We start from the raw sequence: 25,179 nt of genomic DNA, 5'->3' as shown, positions 1-25,179 counted from the left end.
CTATGAGCAAAGCATAAATAATCTTTAAATAACCTTTAGTTCAGCCTCAGATAGTTATTTCTATGCATCAGAGAAGAAATTATTGAAGCAAATTAATAAGTTGCTAATTTTCAATACAGATTAGTGATAAAAAGACAAACTCAAAAGGAGTCTATTTTGGTAGATGAAAATTCTCAGGCATATCTCAATAGAATCACCAGAAATGGACTCCAAAAGCTAAATTTCAGAAAAGTTTCAGACTTCTGGAGAACATTTGTGCTATCCTAAATTGGCACATGCAACTGGCATTTGCTGGCGTAAAGCTGGTACTTGTGTTCATAATTATTTGATTTGCATGAACTAAAAATATTTTATTGCACTGTCCTACCAGACACAGCCAAAAGTTGGGAAATCAGACTCACCTACTTTGAGCTCAAAGTTGAGCTTGTTATTTTGCACAAATAACATGAAGTCAAACTTTCCAGAGGATGTGTGTAGATACATTCTCTGGGTACTGCTTCCCAAAGGAAGAATACATATCAAGACATTGGACTGCATGGACAGGTCTTTATGATATTGCTTAGCTGGACAGGTCTTTATGATATTGCTTAGCTAGAATCTGCACTAGAGAGGAAGTGAATTCATTTGTTATTTATTCATGTTCTATTGCATCACATTTCCTTAGGCTTAGCATCAAATACAAAATAACAGCAATAGCGGTTCTTAGGTTGCTTTTTTTCTGATTAGATATTCATGTAAGGTATCTTTTCCAAGTCCATAATTGAGAAAACAGGATACCTTTTTACAAGGGGCTTAAAGTGAAAGTGAAGTCGCTCAGTTGTGTCCAACTCTTTGGGACTCCATGGACTGTAGCCTACCAGGTTCCACAGTCCATGGGATTTTCCAGGCAAGAATACTGGAGTGGGTTGCCATGTCCTTCTCCAGGAGATCTTCCCAACCCAGGGATTGAACCTGGGTCTCCTGCATTGTAAGCAGATGCTTTACTGTCTGAGCCACCAGGGAAGTCCCAAGGGGCTTGGCTGTAAGCAAACTGAATGGTTGAAAGAGCAAAATTAAGAAGAAATTTAAACCCCAAAGTGCTCTCTTGATGTCAAACAGGTTGAACCCAACATTAAGATAGTTCTTCCAATTACCATATAAGTAATTGATGTGCATGTAAGAAAACACAAGCAAACATGAGTTATAAATATGTTGAATCAGGGTTCACATTAGAAAAAATTTCCTTTCTAGAGGACAAAGCCATATTTGGGCCTCAGATAACAACTGCCCGAATAATTGCCCTGTGTCTACTGAGGTCCTGTTTGCCAACTCAGAAGCCTGCACGGGGGATGCCACCCTCCTCCCCAGTACCTTCCTTATACAGTGGCTCCTTGCTTGCAGAAAAAAAAGCAGGGGGACAAAATCATTGACTGTAAAAATCAGATCATTCATTCCCAGGAACACTGAAATGCAGGCAAGAGAAAAAATGCTCAGCCGCATGCCATGAGAGGCGGGCATCGGAAGATTTTCTCTGATGAGCTATGCAAAGCTGATCGCGGTCAGGCTCCCCGCCTCCCACCTCCCCCCACTCCCCCAAGCCCCCAAGTAATGAACACACAACACGGACAGATCTCAGAGCTGTACATACCTTTATCCGAGCAATTTTAACTTTTCCCATGTCCATTAGGCCTTACAGCCTAATCTTGCTCTGCCAATTGCTCCCATGGTGAGATCATTAAGTAAATTATTTTAAGATCAAACACCCTGCAGTGACAATAGCGTCCCATGTAAGGTAAATGCTTCAAAGGCCCCCCTTTCAAATTACAGCTCTCCAGAGTTATTCATCACCTCTCCGGAGGGCTTGCCCCGCCATTACTTGGCTTTTTGCCGCAGGCGAAGGTAGCACTGCTAATTGGCCTCTGTAACAAAACTGACCTGTGGACAGGATAAAACTTGTTTGGAGCTTAGAGACAAAAATTATTCAAGGTTAAAAACACATGAATGCCCCAGCTACGTCACCAAAAAAAGGGGAGTGAATGAATGTCTTCCCCTGCGGTTCTTAATGTGAAAGAATGTGCTCCCAGCGCGCCTGGATCAGACAAAAGCTCCTTCAGGTAGTCCAGCCTGGCCCGAGCCTCAGGGATCTTTTTCTCCTCCGGTTTTCACCCCCCCTCACCACTCTCCTCTTCGTTGTCCTCTTCTTTTTAAACTCCAAGACAAGGCGCTCTATCCTTTGCTTTGGTCCTTGGGCACCCCTCCCGGGGATGGCCTTTGATCTCCCAGGATAATAGCAGATGGAACAATTTAACTGCTTCGTACAGGTGCAGAGTTTACTTGACAGTTTGGGGCTTTTATTTCTAGCACATTAGCCGGGCGCATACAAATGGGTTTCTGACAGACTCAAGCAGGTAAAATAGCACCGAGGCTCGGCAAAAGCGCGGTCACATCTGCCGGGATGGCGCCATTTGAAAATGCTCCATAAATTAAAGACAGGCAAAACCTTGGAGTTCCCTGCTGCCAAATGATGTCTTTTTTTTTTTTTTTAACTATTGCTAAGGTGGTGTGTAGTAGGGAAGAATCTCGAATGAGTAAACAACGAATGAACTGCTCGATCTTGTGCTCAAAAGCAGCAGTGCTCAGGCCTGGGGCGTCAAATCGGTGCTCCTGATTGAGAAGGAAACACTTCATTGATATTCACCGACAACTAAAGAGAAATGAAAAAGAAATAAAGGTCATTCCAGTATTTCTCCTTTTGCTTCCTTTGAGGTTGATTTTCCCCCTGCCCCTCACCCAGTCCCCACTTTTCCTCTCCAGGTCAAAGACTGATGAACAGTCACGTGGCAGCTTCAGTGAGAAAACTTCGGTTATTGTCACAATGCAGGTAATGGTCCACAGGCTGTTACAGTTGCTGGGATATTTAAAACATTTTTTTGTTTGTTTTGGTGTTTGGCAAGTCCTTGTTAAGTTAGTTCTGTTTTTCTAAGAACATATATCATGTGGGATATATCAGCTTCCAACTTGAATACATAAATAATTTTCTCACCACGGAAGTATTCCAAGACACTCTTTTTGGGAAATGGCACATTGAGGAAATTTTAAAGTTGCATTAAATGATGTTATTTGGTGATAACGTTTCCTCTGTTTTCTTATTTTACATATGTGTTTGTGATAATATTCTCTGTTATCCAATCAGATTGTAAACCAAAAATTAAGAGTTAAAGCTTTCCTTTTATTATTTCTATTTTGGCTTAACAGTTTCAAGGGCTCTGCAGTACTAACTTTAATCATTCTCAATAATCTCAGTAGGTATTTTAGTCAATAATTTAGTTTCTTGGGAATTGGGTAATTCCTTCTTCACTGTGCTTCCAGACACAGAAAGGTTAAAGCTTTCTTTTCTTTACCTAACTCTTCGCCAATGATACGGAAGTGCCTGTGTGTAGAGACAGCATTTACCATGTGAGACAAATCTAGCCCAGTCTGTCTGAAAGGTGGGCTCCTAACAAAGGTGTGTCTTTGAAAGTCCCAGCATTTCCTCCACCTTCTTTGATCAGACTTTATCCCTAGAATTTGCCAGTACCTCCATCAAAATCACAGTCTTGGCCCAATATTGCCTAGAATCAAAAGATTTCAGAGAACACTTGTGCCACTCCCCAGGTTTTATAAGGAAACTATAAATAAAGATGAGAAGCTGAGAGCCAGAGAGCCAGAGACAGAAAGAGAGTTATTTTCTACGAATAGATTACATTTGTTTGCTCATTCATTGCTCCAACACTGCTGAGTGCCACTGTGTAGAAGGCACTAGGGGGCATGCAAGGATGGACAAGGCAGTCAGAAGGAGGCCTAAGAAGTCCCTCCCTCGTAGGGATACACGGGTGTGTGCGCAAACATGCTTGCACACACCCATGTGCACAACGTAGGGGTATCAGGTAAATGGATAATTAGTGGATGATATATTAAGCACTAAAAGTCTGCTGTACATAGAATGTGACAGGAACACAGAAGGAAGAGTAGCTGGCTCTAACAGGGAAGTTACTAACAGGTTTACAGAGGAGGTGATTTTGAACAATCAAAGATTTAAAGACACAAAAGAGTTCAAACTGTTTGCAAAAATGTATATCAATAGTTTTTAGGATATCTTGAAGGAAGTCACAAGAAAAAGCCCTGGTATATGGCAGTCATTGCATGTTACAGGTGCGTCCTGCTCTGCACATCCATTCTCACAAACGGCCAGTTAACACTATCCTAAAAACTGTATGAAGTAGGACATAAGGTAAAAGTCATTCATTGTTTGAGCAAGTATACTAGAACTTTTTGATTCATACAAAATGTCTTTTCTATGAAGGTTTGGGGAATTGCTTTTAGAGCTATCTAACATTTTTAAAAAACTCCTCAATAGTGAATTGTCTATATTTTGAAAATAATTTTGATTTTGGAGAAAAACTGAGCTGTTTACTATAAACCCCCAGTAAGTCAGATATTCTCATGTGGTATAATAACTGTTTCTAAAAGGCAGTGGCAAGAAATATTTGGAACAACAGTTTTCAAAGAGTAACTTCCAAAAGTAACTAGTTTAAAAGTAAATAGATTTGTATGTAAAAAATAAAATCAATTGTATTTCTTTAAAATATGTTTCTTATACTTTAAGTTGCACACTGGTATGTTTTAGGGCATAGGTTATACCCTTAAATGGGTGGCATCTCTGTGAATTAAGGCTGAGACGGAGTGGTCCTCATCATCTGTCCTCCCTGATGTGCTGAAATAGCTGTTGCAGGTTATTTTGACCCTGTGGCTAAGTCCTGGCCAATGGAGTGGGAAGGGAGGTGATCTGTGCTATCTCCAGTCTGCCACCCCCTTCCTCTGTCCCTTTCCCGCTCACTGGAATGCCCAGGTGATGGTGACGAGTCATCTCTGCACTGTGAAGATGGGGCAGTAATCCAAGGGTGACAGGCAGTGGCATGAAGCCTAGGTCTGAAACTGAGGAACTGCCATCCCAGTCCTGGAATATCAACTCCGAGATAGCTTCACAAAGAAGTCAACTTCTGCATTGTGTGTCCCTGCATTTTGAGTTTCTCTTACAGAAAATTGAATCTATATCTTTAATTAATAAATGGCAGTAGATTGAACCAGAGGATATGACATAATCAAGACAACTATTACCAACACCAGAAACGCAATGAAAAGGATCTGTTCCGATGAGGGTGTGTTTGGTGACATCTCTGTAACAGTTGGAACCAACTGCTATTTTCTTGTCATGTGGGGGACTCTGCTATTAGCTTTACTAGCTTTTTCAGCTTACTTAAGCTGCAGCTTTTTCTCTCATATCTCAAAATATATCTACAATGTCACAATGTTTTTTCAACTGAAAGAAGCTGTCATGTCTCTGGGATTGTTAATTTAGAAATGATGAAGGTGTACTGTGAGTGAGGAGTCATAGGCTCTCAACGAGCTCTAAACTTAGGATAGGCTAAGCCTTTCACATGGGGAAGGACTGGGAGGGAGATAGTTTAGTAACCTGGGCTAGACTCTTGATGAGATCTACTGGATCATGGCAGTAGTTCCCTGGCTCTACTTTCCACATGAAGCAGCTAAAGCTCAGAGAACTGAACTGCTAGAACAAGCTCAAAGATCTGAAACAATTTGTCCGAGATCACATCTAGCAAGTAGCCGGACTGAAATTCAGATCTACTCTGCTGTAGACTATATATTTGTGTCTGTCCCTGTCCCCAAATTCATATATTGAAATCCTAACCCCTAATGTGACTGGAGGTGAGGCTTCTGGGGGTGATTAGGTCCTGAAGGTAGAACTCTCATGAGTGGAATTAGTGTCCTTATAAAAGAGACCCCAGAAGGTTCCCTTATCCTTCGGCCTGTGAGGTTGCAGCAAGAAGATGTGCCATCTGTGAACCAGGAAGAGGGCTCTCACCAAACAATGTGTCATCTTCATCTTGGACTTCCAGCCTCCAGAACTGTGAGAAATACATTTCTGTTGTTTATAAGCCACCCACTCTATAGTACTTTTGTTATAACAGCCCAAACGGACTAAGACACACTCTATGATAGAACTCTGCCACTAAAATAACATCTTAACTTGGTAAATTTTTGTTGTTTTAGTCACTAAGTCACATCCAACTATTTTGCGACCCCATGGACTATAACCCATTAGGCTCCTCTTTCCATGGAAATACCTTTACCAATTTACTTAACCAAGTAAATTATTTCACCACATTTGTGATGCTTGTTCACCCAAACTGACATATCCCTTGAAGTGAAGTTGCTCAGTCATGTCCGACTCTTTGCAACCCCATGGACTGTAGGCTACCAGGTTCCTCCATCCATGGAATTTTCCAGGCAAGAGTACTGCAGTGGGTTGCCGCTTCCTTCTCCAGGGGATCTTCCCAACCCTGGGATAGAACCCAGGTCTCCCGCATTGCAGGCACACACTTTACCGTCTGAGCCACCAGGGAAGCTCTTAGCCATATCTAAGGACGCCCTGAGCCACCAGACACATCCCTTAGTCAATCACAATTCCATCACTTAACTGTATTTTATTTTTGCCTAATGTGTATTCTTGCCTAGAGAATCCTGTGGACAGAGGAGCCTGGTAGGCTGCCGTCTATGCGGTCGCACAGAGTCGGACACGACTGAAGCGACTTAGCAGCAGCAGCAGCAGCAATGTGTCCCTTAGGCTTCCTAGGTGGCGCTAGTAAAGAACCCGCATGCCAATGCAGGGTATGTAAGAGAGTCAGGTTCGATCCCTAGGTTAGGAAGATCCTCTGGAGGAGAGCATGGCAACCCACTCCAGTACACTTGCCTGGAGAATTCCATGGGCAGAGGAGCCTGTGGGGCTACAGTCCCTAGGATTGCAAAGAGTTGGACATGACTGAAGTGACTTAGCACAGCACAGCACAATGTGTTCTTGTTTCTTATTTCCCTGCTGCTGCTGCTGCTGCTGCTAAGTCACTTCAGTCGTGTCCGACTCTGTGCGACCCCATAGACGGCAGCCCACCAGGCTCCCCCATCCCTAGGATTCTCCAGGCAAGAACACTGGAGTGGGTTGCCATTTCCTTCTCCAATGCATGAAAGTGAAAAGAGTATAAATGTGGTCTTCAGTTTCCTGCTGCTGCACCCTCATGCCCAGAATGTTGCCTGGAACACCGTGGCCACTCACTACTTGTTGAGTAAATGAATGATCAGATGATATCAAGAAACTGCAATCACCACAGTGAATGGTTCATGAGCAGTCACTGTATTCATCAAGTCTCCTTGTCCATCTGTGTGTCATCAGTCATAGGGAGGCCCATGACACAGGGAAGCTGTGTGCAGGCCATATCTCAGCATGAGCTATGCATCCTTTTACTACCAGTTTGACTTTAACACCATTTACTTCCTACTAATGCTTTTGCAAACTACCCCAAGGCAGCACCATTTTGTACCTAACTAGTTGTGCTGAACAAGACTCCCTAGGTAATGACATTAATCCTTGAAATTTAGGGATGCACCTTGCTGATTTAAAATGAAGAGCGTGCTTGGCTCCAGGTGGCTGATCCAGGCATGTTCCTAAGTTTTGCCTAGGATGGTGAATCTGAGGAAGCACATTCATTCTCACCCTCTCTTAGGAGGAGAGGATTCTGGAAGATGGAGGGCAGTTTCCAATGATGAAGGGCCCTTGCTTGGTCCCAGGGCTTCTGAGCAATTAACTCAGCCTCAGAGGGGAGCTTAATCATCCAATATAGCAAGCAAGTCTATAAACATTTTGGGCTAGAACTGTGTTCTATAAATGGAAATTAGAGCAGTGTATTGAAAGGAAGGGGAAAAAAAAACCCACCACCCAGCATTGTGAGGAAAAAGCTGCTTCCATGAGAATACATTAGAAATGTAATCAAATGCTCAAGGTTTTAACAGTGGGTAAAGATCACCAAATTAGTCCTAGAAGCCTTTACCTCCTTTCCTGTTTCTATTCTCAAATGCCATTAAATATTTAATCATCCCTAGGTCAGTTTCTTCCCCTTTTAACCTGACTGTTACATATTGATATTCCCTAGGACCCTATCCCTTTAATGCTCGTTTTCACTCACTTTAAGGCACTCATACTCACTTGTATGTATTTGCAAGTTATGTATTTATTCTGGCTGTGCTGGGTCTTCCTGCCGCGTGGGCTTTTCTCTAGCTGTGGGAGCAGGGCCCACTCTGTAGTTGCCGAGCGGGGGCTCCTCTTGTTGCGGTTCCTGGGTTCTGGAGCACAGGCTCCAGAGTTGGGGCGTGGGCTCCATTGCTCTGCGGCATGTGGGATCTTACCAGACCAGGGATAGAACCCAAGTTTCCTGCATTGGTAGGCGATTCTTTACCCCTGAGCCATCAGGGAATTCCTCACTTGTATAATTTCAACCACCATCTACATGTTGGTGACTTTTAAATTTATATTCTCTGCTCAAACTCCTCCTATGAGTTCCTCCTCATGTATTAACAATCTACTTGAAGTCTCCACTTAGATGTTTCACAGGCACGTCAACCTTCAAACCTGCAAACTGGGAACTTAGAGTCTCCCCTCATGCCCCAAATCTGCCCTTCTGTGTTTCTAGCTCGTAGATGGCACCTGTGAGAAACATGTGGCTCAAGCCTAGAATCCTAGAGGTCATTCCTGACTGCTCCCTCTCCTCACAGTCCACGTCAAATCAATGTCCAAATCCTGCTCTTGTTACTTGTATATCCCTTCTTAAACCATCACTTTGTTTTCACCAATAATCACCCCTTGGTTAACCCTATCATGTTCACGTAGAGTTGGTTATTTCAAGTGGACTACTCCAAAACTCTGATTGTTATTTTCCCTGAAAATTCTCTTGCCTTCCTTGAATTTCATCTCTACACAGAATCCAGTTATCTTTCTAAAACGCAGATATGTTGAAGTCACTTCCCTTTTTAAGCTCTTCATTGCTTTCCACTGCTCCTAAGATAAAGTACAGAAGCCTCAGTGTGTCAGAGTTCTCTGCAGCATCAGCCCTCCCTGATGTAAACCCTACTCAGGACCCCTCTCTTGCCCACTCTTTGGACTGGCGCTTCCATGCTGCTCCCTAAGCTACAAATGCTGTCTTCCACTTCTTTGTCTAGTCAAATCCTGAGCACTCTTCAAGTTTCAGCCTAAATATCATTTTTCTCAGGGCAGCCTTGCCTGATGAGGACTTGAGCTAAATTAGATCTGTGTACTCTTGTTCAGAACTCTTGTCTTTGTTACCGTCACATCCTCACACCCAACTCAGCGTGCAGCCCTTGAAGAGTTTTAATGACATTTGGTGAATGAAAGTGAAAATAATCATAGGCTGGGCCCAGAGTAAGCCAGACTATTGCTATGTAATATATTTAAAGTAGGGAAAAGTAACTCAAATTAGAGGGATATATTTATGCAAGTCATCAGTGTATGTTATTATCTGATGTAACATGGTAGCATGCTATTAGCTAAAACTGGGGGAACCACTAGGTTGAAATAACCATTTAGAAAACCTAAATGGATTAAAAAAATCCCCTCTGCACATGCACACATACATACAGAGCAAAGCAATGAAACACTTAGAAATGCATATCTAATAAGAAATATGCAAAATCTATGGTTTTAAAAACCCTGAAATAAATCAGAAAAATATAGGACATATAAGAATATCTGAATGAGTAGAGAGACATACCAAGTTCCTGGTTAGACATCAATCCTGTAAAATTGTTGATTCTCTCTCTTTGTATATTCCCATCAGATCAATGACTTCTGTAGGGGAATCCTATAAAATTTATCTAGAAGAATTGAACAAGGAGAATAAACAATAAAATATTAAAGAAAAACAATATGGCAGAGGTAAGTACTTGCATAGTAAAGTGAAGTCGCTCAGTCGTATCCAGTTCTTTGTGACCCCATGGACTGTAGCCTGCCAGGCTCCTCCATCCATGGGATTTTCCAGGCAAGAATACTGGAGTGGGTTGCCATTTTCTTCTCCAGGGAGTACTTGCATAATCAGATACTAAAACATAGTCCAACACCAAATAATTAAAATGGTGAGATATTATGAGAACCAACAGATAGATCAAGGAATATAATAGAAATCCTTGAAACAGATCTGCAAATATATATGGGATCTTATTGTGTACTGAAGATGACAATTCAAGTTAGCGGGGAAAATGTTTTTTTAATTGAAGTGTAGTTGATGTATGATATTATAAAAGTTACAGGTGTATAATATGGTGATTCACAATTTTTAAAGGTTATGCTCCATTTATAGTTATCATAAATATTGGTTATATTCCCTGTGTTGTACAATATATCCTTGTAGCTTATTTTATTTTATTTTTTAAAAATGTTTAAAACACTCATTTATTGTTCATGAAAGTACAAATTGGTACAGATTTTTAAGGAGTACAGTTTTGAAGTATCTATCAAAATTATTTAGGCAGTCACCTTATGAGCAACCAATTCCACTTTTAGGATTGTTTCTTACACATATTTTCACAAACACATAAACTAATGTATACACAAAGTTATTAATTGTGGCATAGATTATAGCAGCAAAGTTTCTAAAGAAGCTAATTATTTATCAATTGTTGACACATATATATTATAGTATACTCACACAACATAATAGTATACACTGTACATGTTGGTCTAAAGTAAAAAGCACAAACGTACAAGAGTATGTATAGTATGGCATCATTGGTGTAAAACAGGAAAATAATATAATCACATTTGCTTTTATTTTTTTTTTAATTTTTTTATTTTACTTTACAATTCTGTATTGGTTTTGCCATACATTGACATGAATCCACCATGTGTGTACATGCATTCCCAATATGAACCCCCCTCCCACCCCCCTCCCCACAACATCTCTCTGGGTCATCCCCGTGTACCAGCCCCAAGCATGCCGTGTCCTGCATCGGACATAGACTGGCGATTCGATTCTTACATGATATTATACATATTTCAATGCCATTCTCCCAAATCATCTCACCCTCTCCCTCTCCCTCTGAGTTCAAAAGTCCGCTATACACATCTGTGTCTTTTTTGCTGTCCTGCATACAGGGTCATCATTGCCATCTTTCTAAATTCCATATATATCATAATAGTTTGTACCTCTTAGTCCCCTACCCTTATATTGTCTCTCCTCCTTCCTTCTTATGGGGGAAATAATTTTTTAAAATAAATGTTATTGAGTAATTGTTTAATTGGAATCATTAATGTAAGAGTCTTACTTCATTCTGCACCAGATGTGTTCATTATAAATTATAGACAAATTATGGTATTAATACCAAAGTCAGAAATTATTAAACAATCTATAGACTGTATGACTACACAAAACTTTTAATCTTCTTTCAAAACCCACCATATACAAAAGTTTGACATCAAAAAAAATAAGCTGGTGTTATAGAGTGAAGTAAGTCAGAAAGAGAAAATCAAATATCATATACTAATGCATATATGTGGAATCTAGAAAAATGGTGCTGATGAACTCATTTGCACGACAGGAATAGAGATGCAGACATAGATAACAGACTGTGGACACAGCGGAGGAAGAAGAGGGAGGGACAAACTGAGAGGGTAGCATTGACACATATACACTACTGTGTGTGTAACAGACAGTAGGGAGCTGCTCTATAACACAGGGAGCCCAGCCCCAGCTCTGTGATGACCTAGAGGGGTTGGATGGGGGGGTGGGGGGAGAAAGGCTCAAGAGAGGGGGGATTATACACACACACACAGAGACACACACACAGACACATATTTATGGCTGATTCATGTTGTACAGTAGAAACCAACACAGTGAAGCAATTGTCCTTCAATTAAAAGAAAATAAAAACAGAAAGCACTTGATACCATGTACTATAGCAAAATGTGCAAAGATGTAATAAACAATTTACAAAAGAAGAAATGCAAATAGTCATAAACAACATGTTCAGTTTCACTAGTGAGCAAATAAATACAAATTAAAACAAGATTAAAACAAGATACCTGTTTGACTAATACATTTATTAAGTTTAAATAAAATGATAATATTTGTAGTCTCATGCATTTGTAGAATATCTATTGTTCCTGATAGATTTATGAATGGATACTGCTCCTAACGGCTAACCCTATGTCTAGCATAAGCTTGCATATAGCAATAGTTAAACAAATATTTATTCAAGTGAATGAATGAATGCTTTTTAACGCCTTTGTGGGTTTCAGGAAACAAATTCTTTCAAAAACTCTTGATATAATTAATATAGTATTTTGGGATGGCATTTTGATAAAACCTACCAAATGTCTTAAAGGTTTGTATACGTTTTGAATAGTGCAACCATAAATGACAAGATTTGCCAAATAGGCCTGGCATACACACCTATTATCCTGGTATGTATAGTGAATAATAGCACCACATTCACTCTCAGAGGTCCTGAGATTGGGATGATAAAATATATGGTCTTATATCTCAGCAATTAGATACATAATTACAGATGTGTATTACAGAATCTTTTTAAACTTCATCTTTTCAGTATTATGTAATTATTAAAAAGACAGGAAGTGACTTAACTGTCTAAGAAAAGAGATCATTTAAATCAGCATTCGTCATCACTGACTGAATATTAGAATAACCTGGGGTGCTTTCGCCTTTAAAACACTACTGTCACCCAAGTTTTCGGCTTCCCAGGTGGCCCTAGTGGTAAAGGACCCTCCTCCAAATGTAGGCGATATAAGAAAGATGTGTTCAGTCCCTGGGTTGGGATGATCCTCTGGAGAAGGACATGGCAACCCACTCCAGTATTCTTGCCTGGAGAATCCCATGGACAGAAGAGTCTAGCAGACTATGGCCCATAGGGTCACACAGAGTTGGCCACAACTGAGGTGACTTAGCACACGTACCCACATACCTCCCCAGACTGGATGAATGAGAACCTCATAAGGTAAGGCTTGGTAATCTGTTTTTTTTTTTTCCCAATTTATTAGTATTTTTATTTATTTGTTTTTTATAAATTTATTTAAATGGAGGCTAATTACTTTACAATATTGTATTGGTTTTGCCATACATTAACATGAATCCGCCATGGGTATATACATGTTCCCCATCCTGAACCCCTCTCCCACCTCCCTCCCCGTACCATCCCTCTGGTCATCCCAGTGCACCAGCCCCAAGCATCCTGTATCAGGCATCGAACCTGGACTGGCGATTTGTTTCACATATGATATTATACATGTTTCAATGCCATTCTCCCAATTGGTAATCTGTTTTTTCCTTAAGCTTTCCAAGTGATAATAATGTGCAGTCAGGGTGAGAATCACTGATTTAAATAATCTAAAGCACATCTCCACAAAGTGGAATATTCTATAGTATAGACACTAAGATGTTGCTCTTGAATTGTATTAACAGGGAGAGATTGTTGTCTCACATTGGTGTAAAAAGAGTAACAGAGTAGAACATTTTTTTAAAATCTCATTTAAAAAATATGTATTTTTACTGTGGTAAAATAAGCATTAAATTAATTTATTTTAACCATTTTTAAGTGTTCAGTATCATTAAATATATTCATATTCTTATGAAACTAATACCACTATCTAGATATATACTGCGAATTAAATTCAAGCATATTTCATTACAATCAAAATATATATAGTAAATTTTTATACATAAGTATAAATCTTAAAGGACAGACATCAAATCTTGAATGTTCTTTTTTTTTTTTTTTTTTGGTGATATATTGCTTTCATGTTAAAAACACTAGTTTTAAAAAGGTAGCCTGGTGGTTCGGATGGTAAAGAATCCGCCTGCAGTGTGGAAGACCTGGGTTTGATCCCTGGGTTGGGAAGATCCCCTGGAGGAGGGAATGATAACCCACTCCAGTATTCTTCTCTGGAGAATTCCATGAACAGAGGAACCTGGCGGGCTGCAATCCATGGGGTTGCAAAGAGTTGGACATGGCTGAGTGACTAAGCACAGGGATAAATATTTTCCTCTGTATACTTTAACATGTATACTTCCGCCTTACTTACACAGAATTTAGCACAATATAGGACATCTTTGGTCCCAATATACCAGTTTCATTTCTGAGAAGAACTTCAAAGCCTCAACTATAACGTGGCCCTCATGGAGGAATCCTAAGACAGTTTTACCAAAGACTCGGTCAGAGTAGGGACCACCATCCAGAAGCTCACTGTGTGGGAAACAAAGAGCTTGTAAAATCATCACATTTGGTAAAATATGGAGTTATGTAGATTTGACCAGCTCTTTTTCAAGATCCAACGGTTGGGCTAAGAAACTTAGCCCAAACTTCTTTCTAAGAATTATATTCTGTCTGATTGTACTTTGTCCTGATCCTGTAAATCATAACCAGATACCAGGTTATCTGCCCCCATGTTAAAGACAGAGGGTGAACTATAAGTCTTATTAAAATGTGCCCCTAAATTTGAAGGCAGGGGCTGTTTAAGAATGTTTTGAAGTTTCTATTCATTAGGCTTGCATGTGGAGGAATAAAATATGCCTCATCTGGCCATATTTCTGTTAAAGCTACTACAGGTTTATGGGAGTGCTAAAATGGTGCGGCAAACATGGAAATTAGTGACACCATCTCATAAGATTCTTTATGTATTGCTCTTATTTTCAGGAAACATATGATGGTTATTTGGCACTTTCAGATAAGTAGGTTTGTTTTTCAAAATTTGAATTCCTGTCAGATCCACAGACAATCCATCAGTCCACTTTTCCACAGCGCCTTTCAGAGACAAACACCTTTAAGCACTTCAGAAATATCAGATTAACATTAATACCCAGTGGATTAGAAACCAGACAAAAGTGGGCTTAGGCAAACACTGCAAGTGGAGTTTGAAGGTAGGTGTACATCATATCAGTTTCCTGCAGGGCTCAGCTCTCAGAAACTTGAGGGCAAGAGGCTCATTTAAAAATATTTGCCATTTTGATGAGCCTTGGGGTGCTGAAAGCATTGCAGACAAATCACATAGCTCACTCAGGACAGCCACTGAGAGCAGCTCGGGTCCTGTATTTCAAATAGAAAATTTCTTCTTTTCTTTCCTTTATCTTTCTCAACTCAACTTCCTTTCTTTCTCCTGCTCCCCACATTATAGATAGGGCTGCTGCTCCATAATGCAATGGAAAAATCCTATAGCTGGCACTCCAAAAGTACTAAAATCGTTATATGCTTGACAGGACAATGACTTTGGCTTATAGGTGTGAGGAAAAAAGAGCCCATGGTGTCAGCTCTTTAACACACAAATGGATACGAGCTGAAAAGTCAGCCAGTGCGCGCTCGTAGCTCGTGTCACTTGGAGTGTGAGTTTATGATTTGCAACATGCCCAAGGCATACGTAGATAATAAAATTGTAATCACAAAGATGGCTGAAGACTATTTACTCGTACAAAAGTTCCTCTGAGAAGTATTCATCTACCTTCTTTGAAAGTTTCTCTGTCCAGCCTTCTCTGAAGCACAAGGGATTCAATTCTTAGCATCTGTGACAGATTCTTTGCTATAAAACCTAAATTTCCCCAGAGCACATCCATTTTGTTAAGTACCTTTAATACACTGGGTCATATTCTTCTTCTTCTTTTTTTTTTAAAGTTCTCAAGAACTCTTACTGGGAGTCTAGGTAATTAAAAATCCCACAGATCATTATTCCTGTAGTCAAAAAGCCTGCTCAAATCAGTGGCAAGATACTTCCATTTTCAATAGTTAAAAGTCTATGGGCTTTTAGAGATAGAAAGCGAAATCATTCATGATTCTAAGGTAGAGATGAACAATGTAGTTTTTTACTGCCCTATACACTGATGTGTGAGTTACTGTTATATTTTAGAAAAGAGAAATCACTATTCCATCACTACTGAGGGTATTACATTGCCTATTCTGTACATCATCTATATGAAAATTTTCACCGAAAGGATTATATAGCTAGTCACTCTTTTTGTTTTCCCTTGCTATAAAGGAATGAAAAACGACTTTGTTAATTTCTTGGCAATATTGTTTCATTAGTCCGCAGACTATGGTTTTGTAGTTTTCTTATCTTGCTTTCCTCCATGATTTTAGTAACCTCATTAGTAATTTACTATAAGAAGACAATAAGCTTTAATGGCAAAATCAAGAGAAAAGAAGTTAGGATGCTGAATTGCAGTTTGATTTCATTGCAGACTAAAGCAAATCTTTTCCTTGCTCCAGCTATCAATTCCCTTCTAGAGGTTATAAGTTCAGTGGTACCAAGCTCATTCTCTGTTCAATTATTCAACCAGCTGTTCTGGAGCACAAGGAAGAGTCAGACATCTACTTGCTCACTCTGAATCCAAAATAGAGTCTGCAAAATCCATGCACTGAAGTGTGGTTATTTTACTAATCAATGGTTCCTTACTCCATGGGTGTGTCTCATGCTTTAAACCTTAGTTCAACCAGCTGAGTTGTCAGCTCTTCAAGCCTAGAGCAGATTCACAGCCATATAGTAGGTGATTAATAAATAACTATTGACTAATAAGCTGAACTGAGAAGAGAAGAAGGAAGAAGGCTACTGGATATAGTAATAGCACTAAAAATAACAAGTAAGAGAAGACAAAAGAAGGTATGAGGGGAAAAAGTGCAGCTACTTGCTTTAAACTCAGTAAAGGAAAAGAGTCTTAACCTCCCAACTCTTAAAGGCCCAATATTTTAGAAAATATATAATAATCTGGACATTACAATGAACTTTATCTCTTATCACAAAGATTTTTCTTCATGGAATATTCAGTTCAGTTCAGTTCAGTTGCTCAGTCATGTTTGACTTTTTGCGACCCTATGAATCGCAGCACACCAGACCCCTGTCCATCACCAACTCCCAGAGTTCATCCAAACTCACGTCCATTGAGTCAGTGATGCCATCCAGCCATCTCATCCTCTGTTGTCCCCTTCTCCTCCTGCCCCCAATCCCTCCCAGCATCAGAGTCTTTTCCAATGACTCAACTCTTTGCATGAGGTGGCCAAAGTACTAGAGTTTCAGCTTCAGCATCATTCTTCCCAAAGAACACCCAGGGGCTGATCTCCTTTAGAATGGAATATTATTCAGCCATAAAAAAGAATGAAATAATGCCATTTGCAGTAACATAGATGGACCTAGAGATTATCATCCTAAGTGAAGTAAGTCAGAAAAAGACAAGTACCGCATGATATTGCTTATCTGTAGAATCTAAAATATGATACAAATGAACTAACCTACAAAACAGAAACAGACATAGAGAACAGACAATGGAGGGATGGATTGGGAGTTTCAGATTAGCAGATGCAAACTAGAATACATAGGATGGATTAAACTGCAAGGTCCTACTATATATAGTAATAAACCATAATGGACAGTAATATGGAAAAGAATGTATATATTAATATATATGTGCATGTATACATATGTATACCTGAATCATGTTTCTGTACTCAGAAACTAACACAACATTGTAAATCAACTCTACTTCAATAAAATAGATTTTTAAAAAATATTTTTTCTTCAGTGACTGCTTGTGGTCCTTCCTTACTTGGAAAATCAAATTAATGACAATCATTATCTTTAAAAGGCACCTCAGAGATATACAAATGCCCATGTTAAACTTGTATCAAACTCTGAGATCTAAGCCTAAATGAAGGGAGTATTTGGTTATGCTCTTCAGATTCTGTTCTCTTCATTTATTTGTTCAAGCACACTGATTCAATACATACTTCTTGAAATCCAGCTACAGGCAATACCATGTGCAAGGTGGAATGACTCAGAAGAAATTTCCTATGCCCTCTGAAAAATTACAGTCTGGCAGAGACGAGGCACGTATGTACAGTACTTAGAGAACAAAGGCCCTTGTGAGACTGATAACTAGAGTAGTTCAAACCCAAGGCTATAGATACTCTCAGCAGGAAGTATGAGGCTGAGGTAATCAGAGAAGGCTGCCTGGCAGAGGCAGCGTTTAACTGGCACATCAAAGGGTACAAGGGATTTCTATAAACAGACTGGAGGGAGAGCTCTTAACACATTTAAATCACCAATTATTGAGCACCAAAAACACAAACACGCTATAGGGGATACACAGATTAAAAAGACATGACCTCTGACCTTGCAGGTTGATGACAGATGTAGAAATGGAACCCACTAAACAGGAGGGCAAAACAGCATAAGGGCTATGGCAAAGGCTTAAGCAAATGCCATTCCTGGGAGCAGGAGCAGCACGAGTAACAGTCTGTGGTGAGGAAGCCAAAGCCATTTGGAGCAGGAGTGGACCCACAGTGCCCAGCTGCTAAATCCACTGATATGTGGAAACCAGACTGCTCGGAGACCCCAGCTATGGGGGCAGGAAGGCTCTATCACCTGGCAGAATGCAAAACTGGGGGAAGCAGGGCCTGGAGCGAGGGAGGACCTATAGGGTGGAGGAAAGGAAGACAGGGGACTACAAAGGCAGGAAAATGGTCTCCGCTGGAGAGCCTCCGTGCTGGAGCTCTGCGGCAGAGTCATATAGTACCCTAATTAGGCGTTTGCCTTTTTAACAGGCTCGCCGTGACCCTGAGGACAAGGTCCCTGCTGGGCCTGCTTGTCCATCACCACTTGGATGGCACTCTGTGTCTAGCATGAGATATAATCTAACCAAACATTTTCTGAACAAATGAATGAATGAATGAATGAGGTGGATCTAGCCCTGCTCCTTAGTGATATTAGACTCCCGCACAATTTAGAGGATCAAGAAAGATCTCTGACTTTCCCCAAAACATCTCCTGGCAAGTTGTGCAGTACATTTTATCTTACTCCCTCAGATTGTTTAAAAGTGGATTTCAGTTCAGTTCAGTTCAGTCGCTCAGTCGTGTCCGACTCTTTGCGACCCCATGAATCGCAGCACGCCAGGCCTCCCTGTCCATCACCAACTCCCGGAGTTCACTCAGACTCACGTCCATCGAGTCAGTGATGCCATCCAGCCATCTCATCCTCTGTCGTCCCCTTCTCCTGCCCCCAATCCCTCCCAGCATCAGAGTCTTTTCCAATGAGTCAATTCTTTGCATGAGGTAGGTCCACTCAAAAGTGTTCTCTCTCTTTTAAGATACAAATCCTTTTAGAAAGCACTCTCATTTTGTAACTCATTTTTTAGTTACATAACGTCTCTTCTATCTTTTTCGGTAGATCAGAGACCACTAAGAGCACTGCGTCTTGATGGGTTACAAGTGGCAAGTGAAAGGCAATTTTGGATCTCAGGTCCCCAACAGAAGGGCAAAGTCTCAGGAGGGGATTCAAGGGCAGGGGAAGTCCTAGGGCTGAAAGAGCTGGGCCTCAGACTAGTAATGACTAGCAATAAATATGGGACAAATGGACTTCTTCTCTGAGTTATGAGATCTTAAAGTCCTCCTGTATTTAAAAGTTGTGTACCAAAAGCCAGTTTGTAAAGGGGTGGTAAGAGAGTTTCTAACTTGCTGATGTGAGTGCCCAGACTTCACACTTGAGGCATCAGAAGAAGAAAGCCAGGTTGATCCTGACATGATAAAGGAAAAAGGCATGGCCAGCCCAGTACCAGGGCCAGCTGATATCAGGAGTGCTTGGATGAGTGAATCTACACTGAAGTCTGTCCTAGAAACACCAGCTAGTCTTTTTTTAGTGACTTTTGCACCTGAACCTGGTGAAGATGTGCTGGGGAAGGGGACACATACATGAGGCCTCTTTTTTTTTTTAATTAACTAATATTTTCACTTTTGGTGACTCAAGGATGGCCGTGTTCATAATTTAGACCTGACAATATGAGGTCCATAATTTATCTCTATTTTCCAGAAACTTTTGTCTTTTTTTTCCAAAAGTCTTCAATCCCTCTGTTATAAAAATTATAGTCTACCCATATATCTGTCATATATATATATTATCAACTTTTCTTGAACCTGTAGTGCTTCTCTTGCCAGTGTCTTATTTTTCTCTTTCCACTTCCAGCTAAATTTACATATTCTTGCCTTCACTTTTCCCTCCCACCAGGCTCTTACTCTTAATCTCAGTCAGCTGCTACCACTCATGCTTTCTCTGCAAAGGGCACTAATCACATCAGCCCAGCCTTTGTCTTTGCTTCAGAGCTCCTCCTTGACAATTTCTGTCAGTACTACCCATCTTTTGAAAATGGGCTCATCTTTGGGCTTGCAGAACCCCACACGATTCTGTTTTTTTCTCATACTCTGAACTTTCTATATTAATTTCTTTCCTTGGTCTTTCCCGCTTCTCCTGCCCACTTAACAATATGCATCACAGTCCAAATTTCAGTTTGAGGCTTTTCTGTTTTTCTTGTTTTCCATCTCTCTAGCAATTTATGTGGTCATCATTTCATTGTAGAAGACTCTGTAGTTCTTCATCAATCTTTTCATCTAAGTGCAGTCCTATATTTTCATCTATCCCAAGAGCATTTCAGTATTGGTATATTGCAATCAGCTTAAATTCAAGATTTTCAGAACTAAACAAGCTCTTCTTTTCAACATATATACTCTATCAAAAGGTTTCTTTTTTCAAGGTTCAAAATCGTCAAATCACTTTTATGATTCTATTCACTATTTAGTTTCCAAATCCCATCAAATCTTTCTTTGAAATGCCTTTCTTCAGTGTCTTCACCCCTCACATTCTCACTGCCTTCATCTGAGCCACAGCCCTTATCAGCTCATTCCTGGATCACAGAAGCAGCTACCTATCTGCCCTCCCTGACCCCAAGCTTTCTCCTCTCCAAACTCATGTTCATGCCACTGCCAGACTAATCTTCTTTAAATGCCACTTTCATCTTGTCACTGTCTGCTGAGAAGCCTTCAATAGCCCTTTTATCACAAGTGCAAGCTGAAGGTGACCTTGGAGTTTATCTCATTTAACCCCTCACTTTATAGACGAGGAAACTGAGGTTCAGCGAGAGTAAGGGGTTACTCAAGGTCTCCACTAATAAACCCCAGAAGGAGGATTTAAAACCAAGCTGTTATTACCTTGAGGGCCAGTGCTCTTTCTGCTTCAACAGTATATTCCAAAATCCCACTCACATACCCACTTCAGGATCACATCTTGATGCTGCTTGTGTGCGTGTGTGCAGTTGCTTCAGTCATGTCTGACTCTTTGCAACCCCATGGGCTGTAGCCCAACAGGCTCTTCTGTCAACTGAGATCCTCCAGGCAAGAATACTGGAGTGGGTTGCCATGTCCTCCCCCATGGATGCTGCTTGTATCACTTCTTATTTCACACATTGTTAACTGTTCTGCTTTAAAAAAAAATCACACATATATATACATAATACATATGTGTATATCAATATATATTTTTATATATCTCACAACTATAGAAAGAAAGCTATTATCACTGAATGGAACTAGAAGTACAAAATAGTCTTAAAATTAACACACTGGGGACACAATCATATTATTAACTCATAGGTGGACGAATTTCTATTCTGAAGGTCTATTTTCTTTTTCTCTACAAAGGAAAATTAAAATGTGATAGCTAGGGTGATGTAAAATGTGTATAAAATGTGATAGAAAGTCTTACTAGTACAACTAAAGGAATTGAAAGGGGAATAACTTTCTCATAAAATAATTCAGCATTTCTAAGAGCTTAGTGTCTACTTACACCTAAATTTGTCTTCTGTGCCACAGTTATAAGCGTCTCGTGTTTAGAGACACAGAGCAATTCATAAGGTTTCATTTTTGCTACCATTGCTTTGCTGAATAATCCAATTCTCATGACTAGATTTTCTAGAGTCTATAGCATATTCGTCAAAGTAAATTTTGGAGTTTATTAACTACTCTTACATATGATTCAATAATTCTTTTGTGTGTTAATTTTATCTCCTTAACAACAATGTATAGTACTTGAGGGCTGATATCTTTCTTTTATGACTTCCATATCCTGGTAGACCTGGTTTTTTGCTGGACACCCACAAAGTGCAAATCCAGTCAACTTATGACCACTGAGTCCCAAATGCTCATCATGTGGTTAAGTTCTCAGAATGGTGATCCCAACACTTTGCATATTTAAATATTATCAAGGGCTTTGGGTCTTTTCAGTGGGAGAGGGTCCATCTGTTATATTCTCTGCAAAAGACAAGATTATTTTATTTCATTACAATAATCATCATTTGCCTTAGTATAGCTTAGTAAAGTAGAAACCATTTGTACTGAGATCATCAACAGTCAAGAGACATTCATAGTAATATATAATTAGTAAAAGAATGAAGACTTTAAAATCACTCTCCAATCACCTAGTTCAGGGTTGGATTTCTATGGATGGGAGAAGACTTCAAAATTACAGCTTATCTCATTTTGCAGGTGAAGAAGAGACCCCCAGCTAGAAGGTGATGTATTCAGAGTTCCAAAACAATTTAGTGCCAGTTATAGTCAGCCTCCTTCACTCCTCAATGAGCCTGGCTCCCACTTTTCCTGGGATAGTCCTGGCTGAGGGCTCTCTCTACTTATATGAACATGTTCACCCACTTAACTACTCAGTCCAATATTTTTTCTCCTGCATTAAAATAAAGAATATGCTTATTTCTTTTTGCACATTTTTATACTTAAATGTTCCTCTTAAACATTTTGAGCTTTGCTTCTAAAACCCAAACGATCAGTCAATATCAGGAAAACAAACACTTTTTCTCCATTTACACAGAAATTTCCTATATGTACGGCTCTTCTGAGTTGCTAAATTTACATGGGCAACAAATGAATTTTCGACAACACCATTTGGTTGCTTTAATAGAAATAGAGGTCTAGTGTGTTATTACTGTAACTATGGAAGGTGAATGACCTGTTACAATTAACAGGAGAACTATTCACCAGAATTTATGGATTTTGTTCTTTTTAACCTAATGAGCACTGCAGTGTATTATCACTTATATCACCCTAGATTGCCCAATCACCCTGCATAATATTACTTCAATCCATTTTGAAATAGGCCCAAATTGTCATTTTTTTGTTGTTGGAGTAATGATCAAGTATTGATGTTTCTTGAGTTCATACAAATGGCTACAACCTCTTGCATGCAGCCTGGTCAATAGAGTCTGATGTTCACATTAGGGATTTGGAAATCAATGTAGTTTTCCTGTTATTCTTTTATGATTAAATCAATTGAAGTTATTTACTCATAGCAGAAAATATGGGTGATTGCCAACCCTATGGCTTAGTGAATTGCTTTCTCACCACCGCTGCCCTGTAATGAGAAGGTACATATTCACTTCAGGGGTTGACTAAAACCTGTTCATGTATAGCAGCAATTTGAGATGCAGAAAGTGTTTATTATTAAAGGCTAAGAGTGTTGAATGCCAAAGGGCATCTTTATCACTTGGCATTGCATTAACATTGACAAAGGAGAGAAACACGCCCAGAAAGCCCCTCGGCATTGGTCAAATGGCATTCAATTACAGAAGTGAAGCCAGGCAGCAGCCAATGGGTGCTCTTGCCACATCCTTCCTGGTATACAGTGTTATGCAGAGACCCTAGATAAAGACAATGGAAATGTCAATTAAACTGAATGGACAGGGCCTATTTGTTGACGGGTTTTCTCTCTTTAGCATGTAGTGGGTGACCCACAGTGTTTTGATGTGAGAATAAATAATGGCTTGTATAACATGGGTTGCATTTAATGTGCTTGAATGCAAAATAATATAAGGGAAAAAGCAAATGGAGACAGTGATGGGGATGGCTGTGGAGGCGGGAAGAGGCTGCACAGGGAGCTGCATGTGAGTGAAATCTCTTGCAAGCTGAGAAGGTCATTTCTCTTGTATTCTCTATGTGACATGAGTAAAAAGCAAACAATAGAAGAATCCTTTCATTTTTAGACCAGTTCTGTGCAACCAGCTGCACAGGACCATGGTGATGCCAAGTCCTTTAGTTACTCGATCTTGTCATCATGTTTGATGAGAATGGCGCAAAAGTGGGAAATATGGGTTGCTTTGGTCTATTTCTAAGTGGTCTGGATTGCTCTTAATTTCTTTAACTTCCTTCCTCAATAATATCTCATAGAACAAGAAAAACAATCACTCTGATAAAGCCTTAGCACAAATTTGACTTTAAAGATTTGCAGTCTGCTTTTAGGGAATGGTAATGAAATACTCCATATTTTTATGAAGGAGGTTCTGGTTGGCTGGGGTAAGGATTCAGATACATCTGAGTGGGGAGGCAAACATTGTCTGTCCTTGCCTATACATATCCACTAATTTACCAAGAGAACAGGGGCTTCTCTGAAAAGACCAAGTTGTGCCTGTCTTTGAGGTTCCAGAAGACAGGCGCTACCTGGAATAGTGTGGAGGGTGGGAAGGAGAAACCTGAATCAAATTGCAAAGGAGGGCTCTGAGCCATTTGAAAAAACAGACACAGGAAAGTAGGGGTAGGCATGGTTGCTGTGACCCGGCTTCCCTTTGTATTCCTCCAAGGAGAGCCTGGGTTCTGGAGGCGAGCATGCTGCTTTTCACTGAGACTTTCTAGGCTTCAACCAGCTGGCACATGCATGTGTGAATCAGAATGGCATGGCCGTTAAGGATGCAAGTTCCACAGTCTTGTTGCAAGCCCACCTTTCCTCCTTGCCTACTTCCAGCAATTCTTCACTGGTTTGTGCCTTGCTTTTCTCATCTGGAACAGGGGGATGGTAGTAATGGAAGCTACCTCACAGAGTCTTTGTGAAGATGAAATGAGTAAATGCATGTAAAGTGCTCAGAATGGTGAATGATAAATACATATCAGTGATTGTTATTGCTGTTACTCTGGAGTTATTACTATTGCGGATCATAGATAAATTGAAGCCCATCAGGCTTCTTAACATTGCAAGGTACTGGACTCACTGCCATGAGCCCCTCAGAGCAAAGCATAGCACACAAAGGAAACAGCAAGTCCCTCCTATAGAGCCAAGGCTGCCTTCAGCTCTTTGCACTTGGGATCAAAGCAGTAACAGTAACGGCTATGGTGGCAGAGCACTGTCGTGAACTCACAAAATAGAGAGGGAGCCTGGTGGAATTCTGGCAGCAGCAGGAGTGACAGGAATGAACTATGTCCCGTCTGTGGCCAAGCTGTGGCTTCACCAGGATGGATTGAGTTGGTTGGGGGATGGGGTGCTAATTAGAGATGGCAGTGGGGTCACAAATGCAAAGTTCTCTCTGAAATGTTCAAAAAAAAAATTGCAGAGAGGAAGAGGAAACTCAGATGGTGGGAAGGATCAAAGCTTTAAAGCAGCCTAAGTGGGCTAAAGATCTAGTGAAATCTGGGATTCAGTCACCATGA

Source organism: Oryx dammah, unplaced genomic scaffold, assembly GCF_014754425.2.
Source record: "Oryx dammah isolate SB20612 unplaced genomic scaffold, SCBI_Odam_1.1 HiC_scaffold_18, whole genome shotgun sequence".
Taxonomy (NCBI): Eukaryota; Metazoa; Chordata; class Mammalia; order Artiodactyla; family Bovidae; genus Oryx; species Oryx dammah.
The sequence above is the reverse complement of the archived record's forward strand: the minus strand, read 5'-3'. Positions refer to the sequence as shown.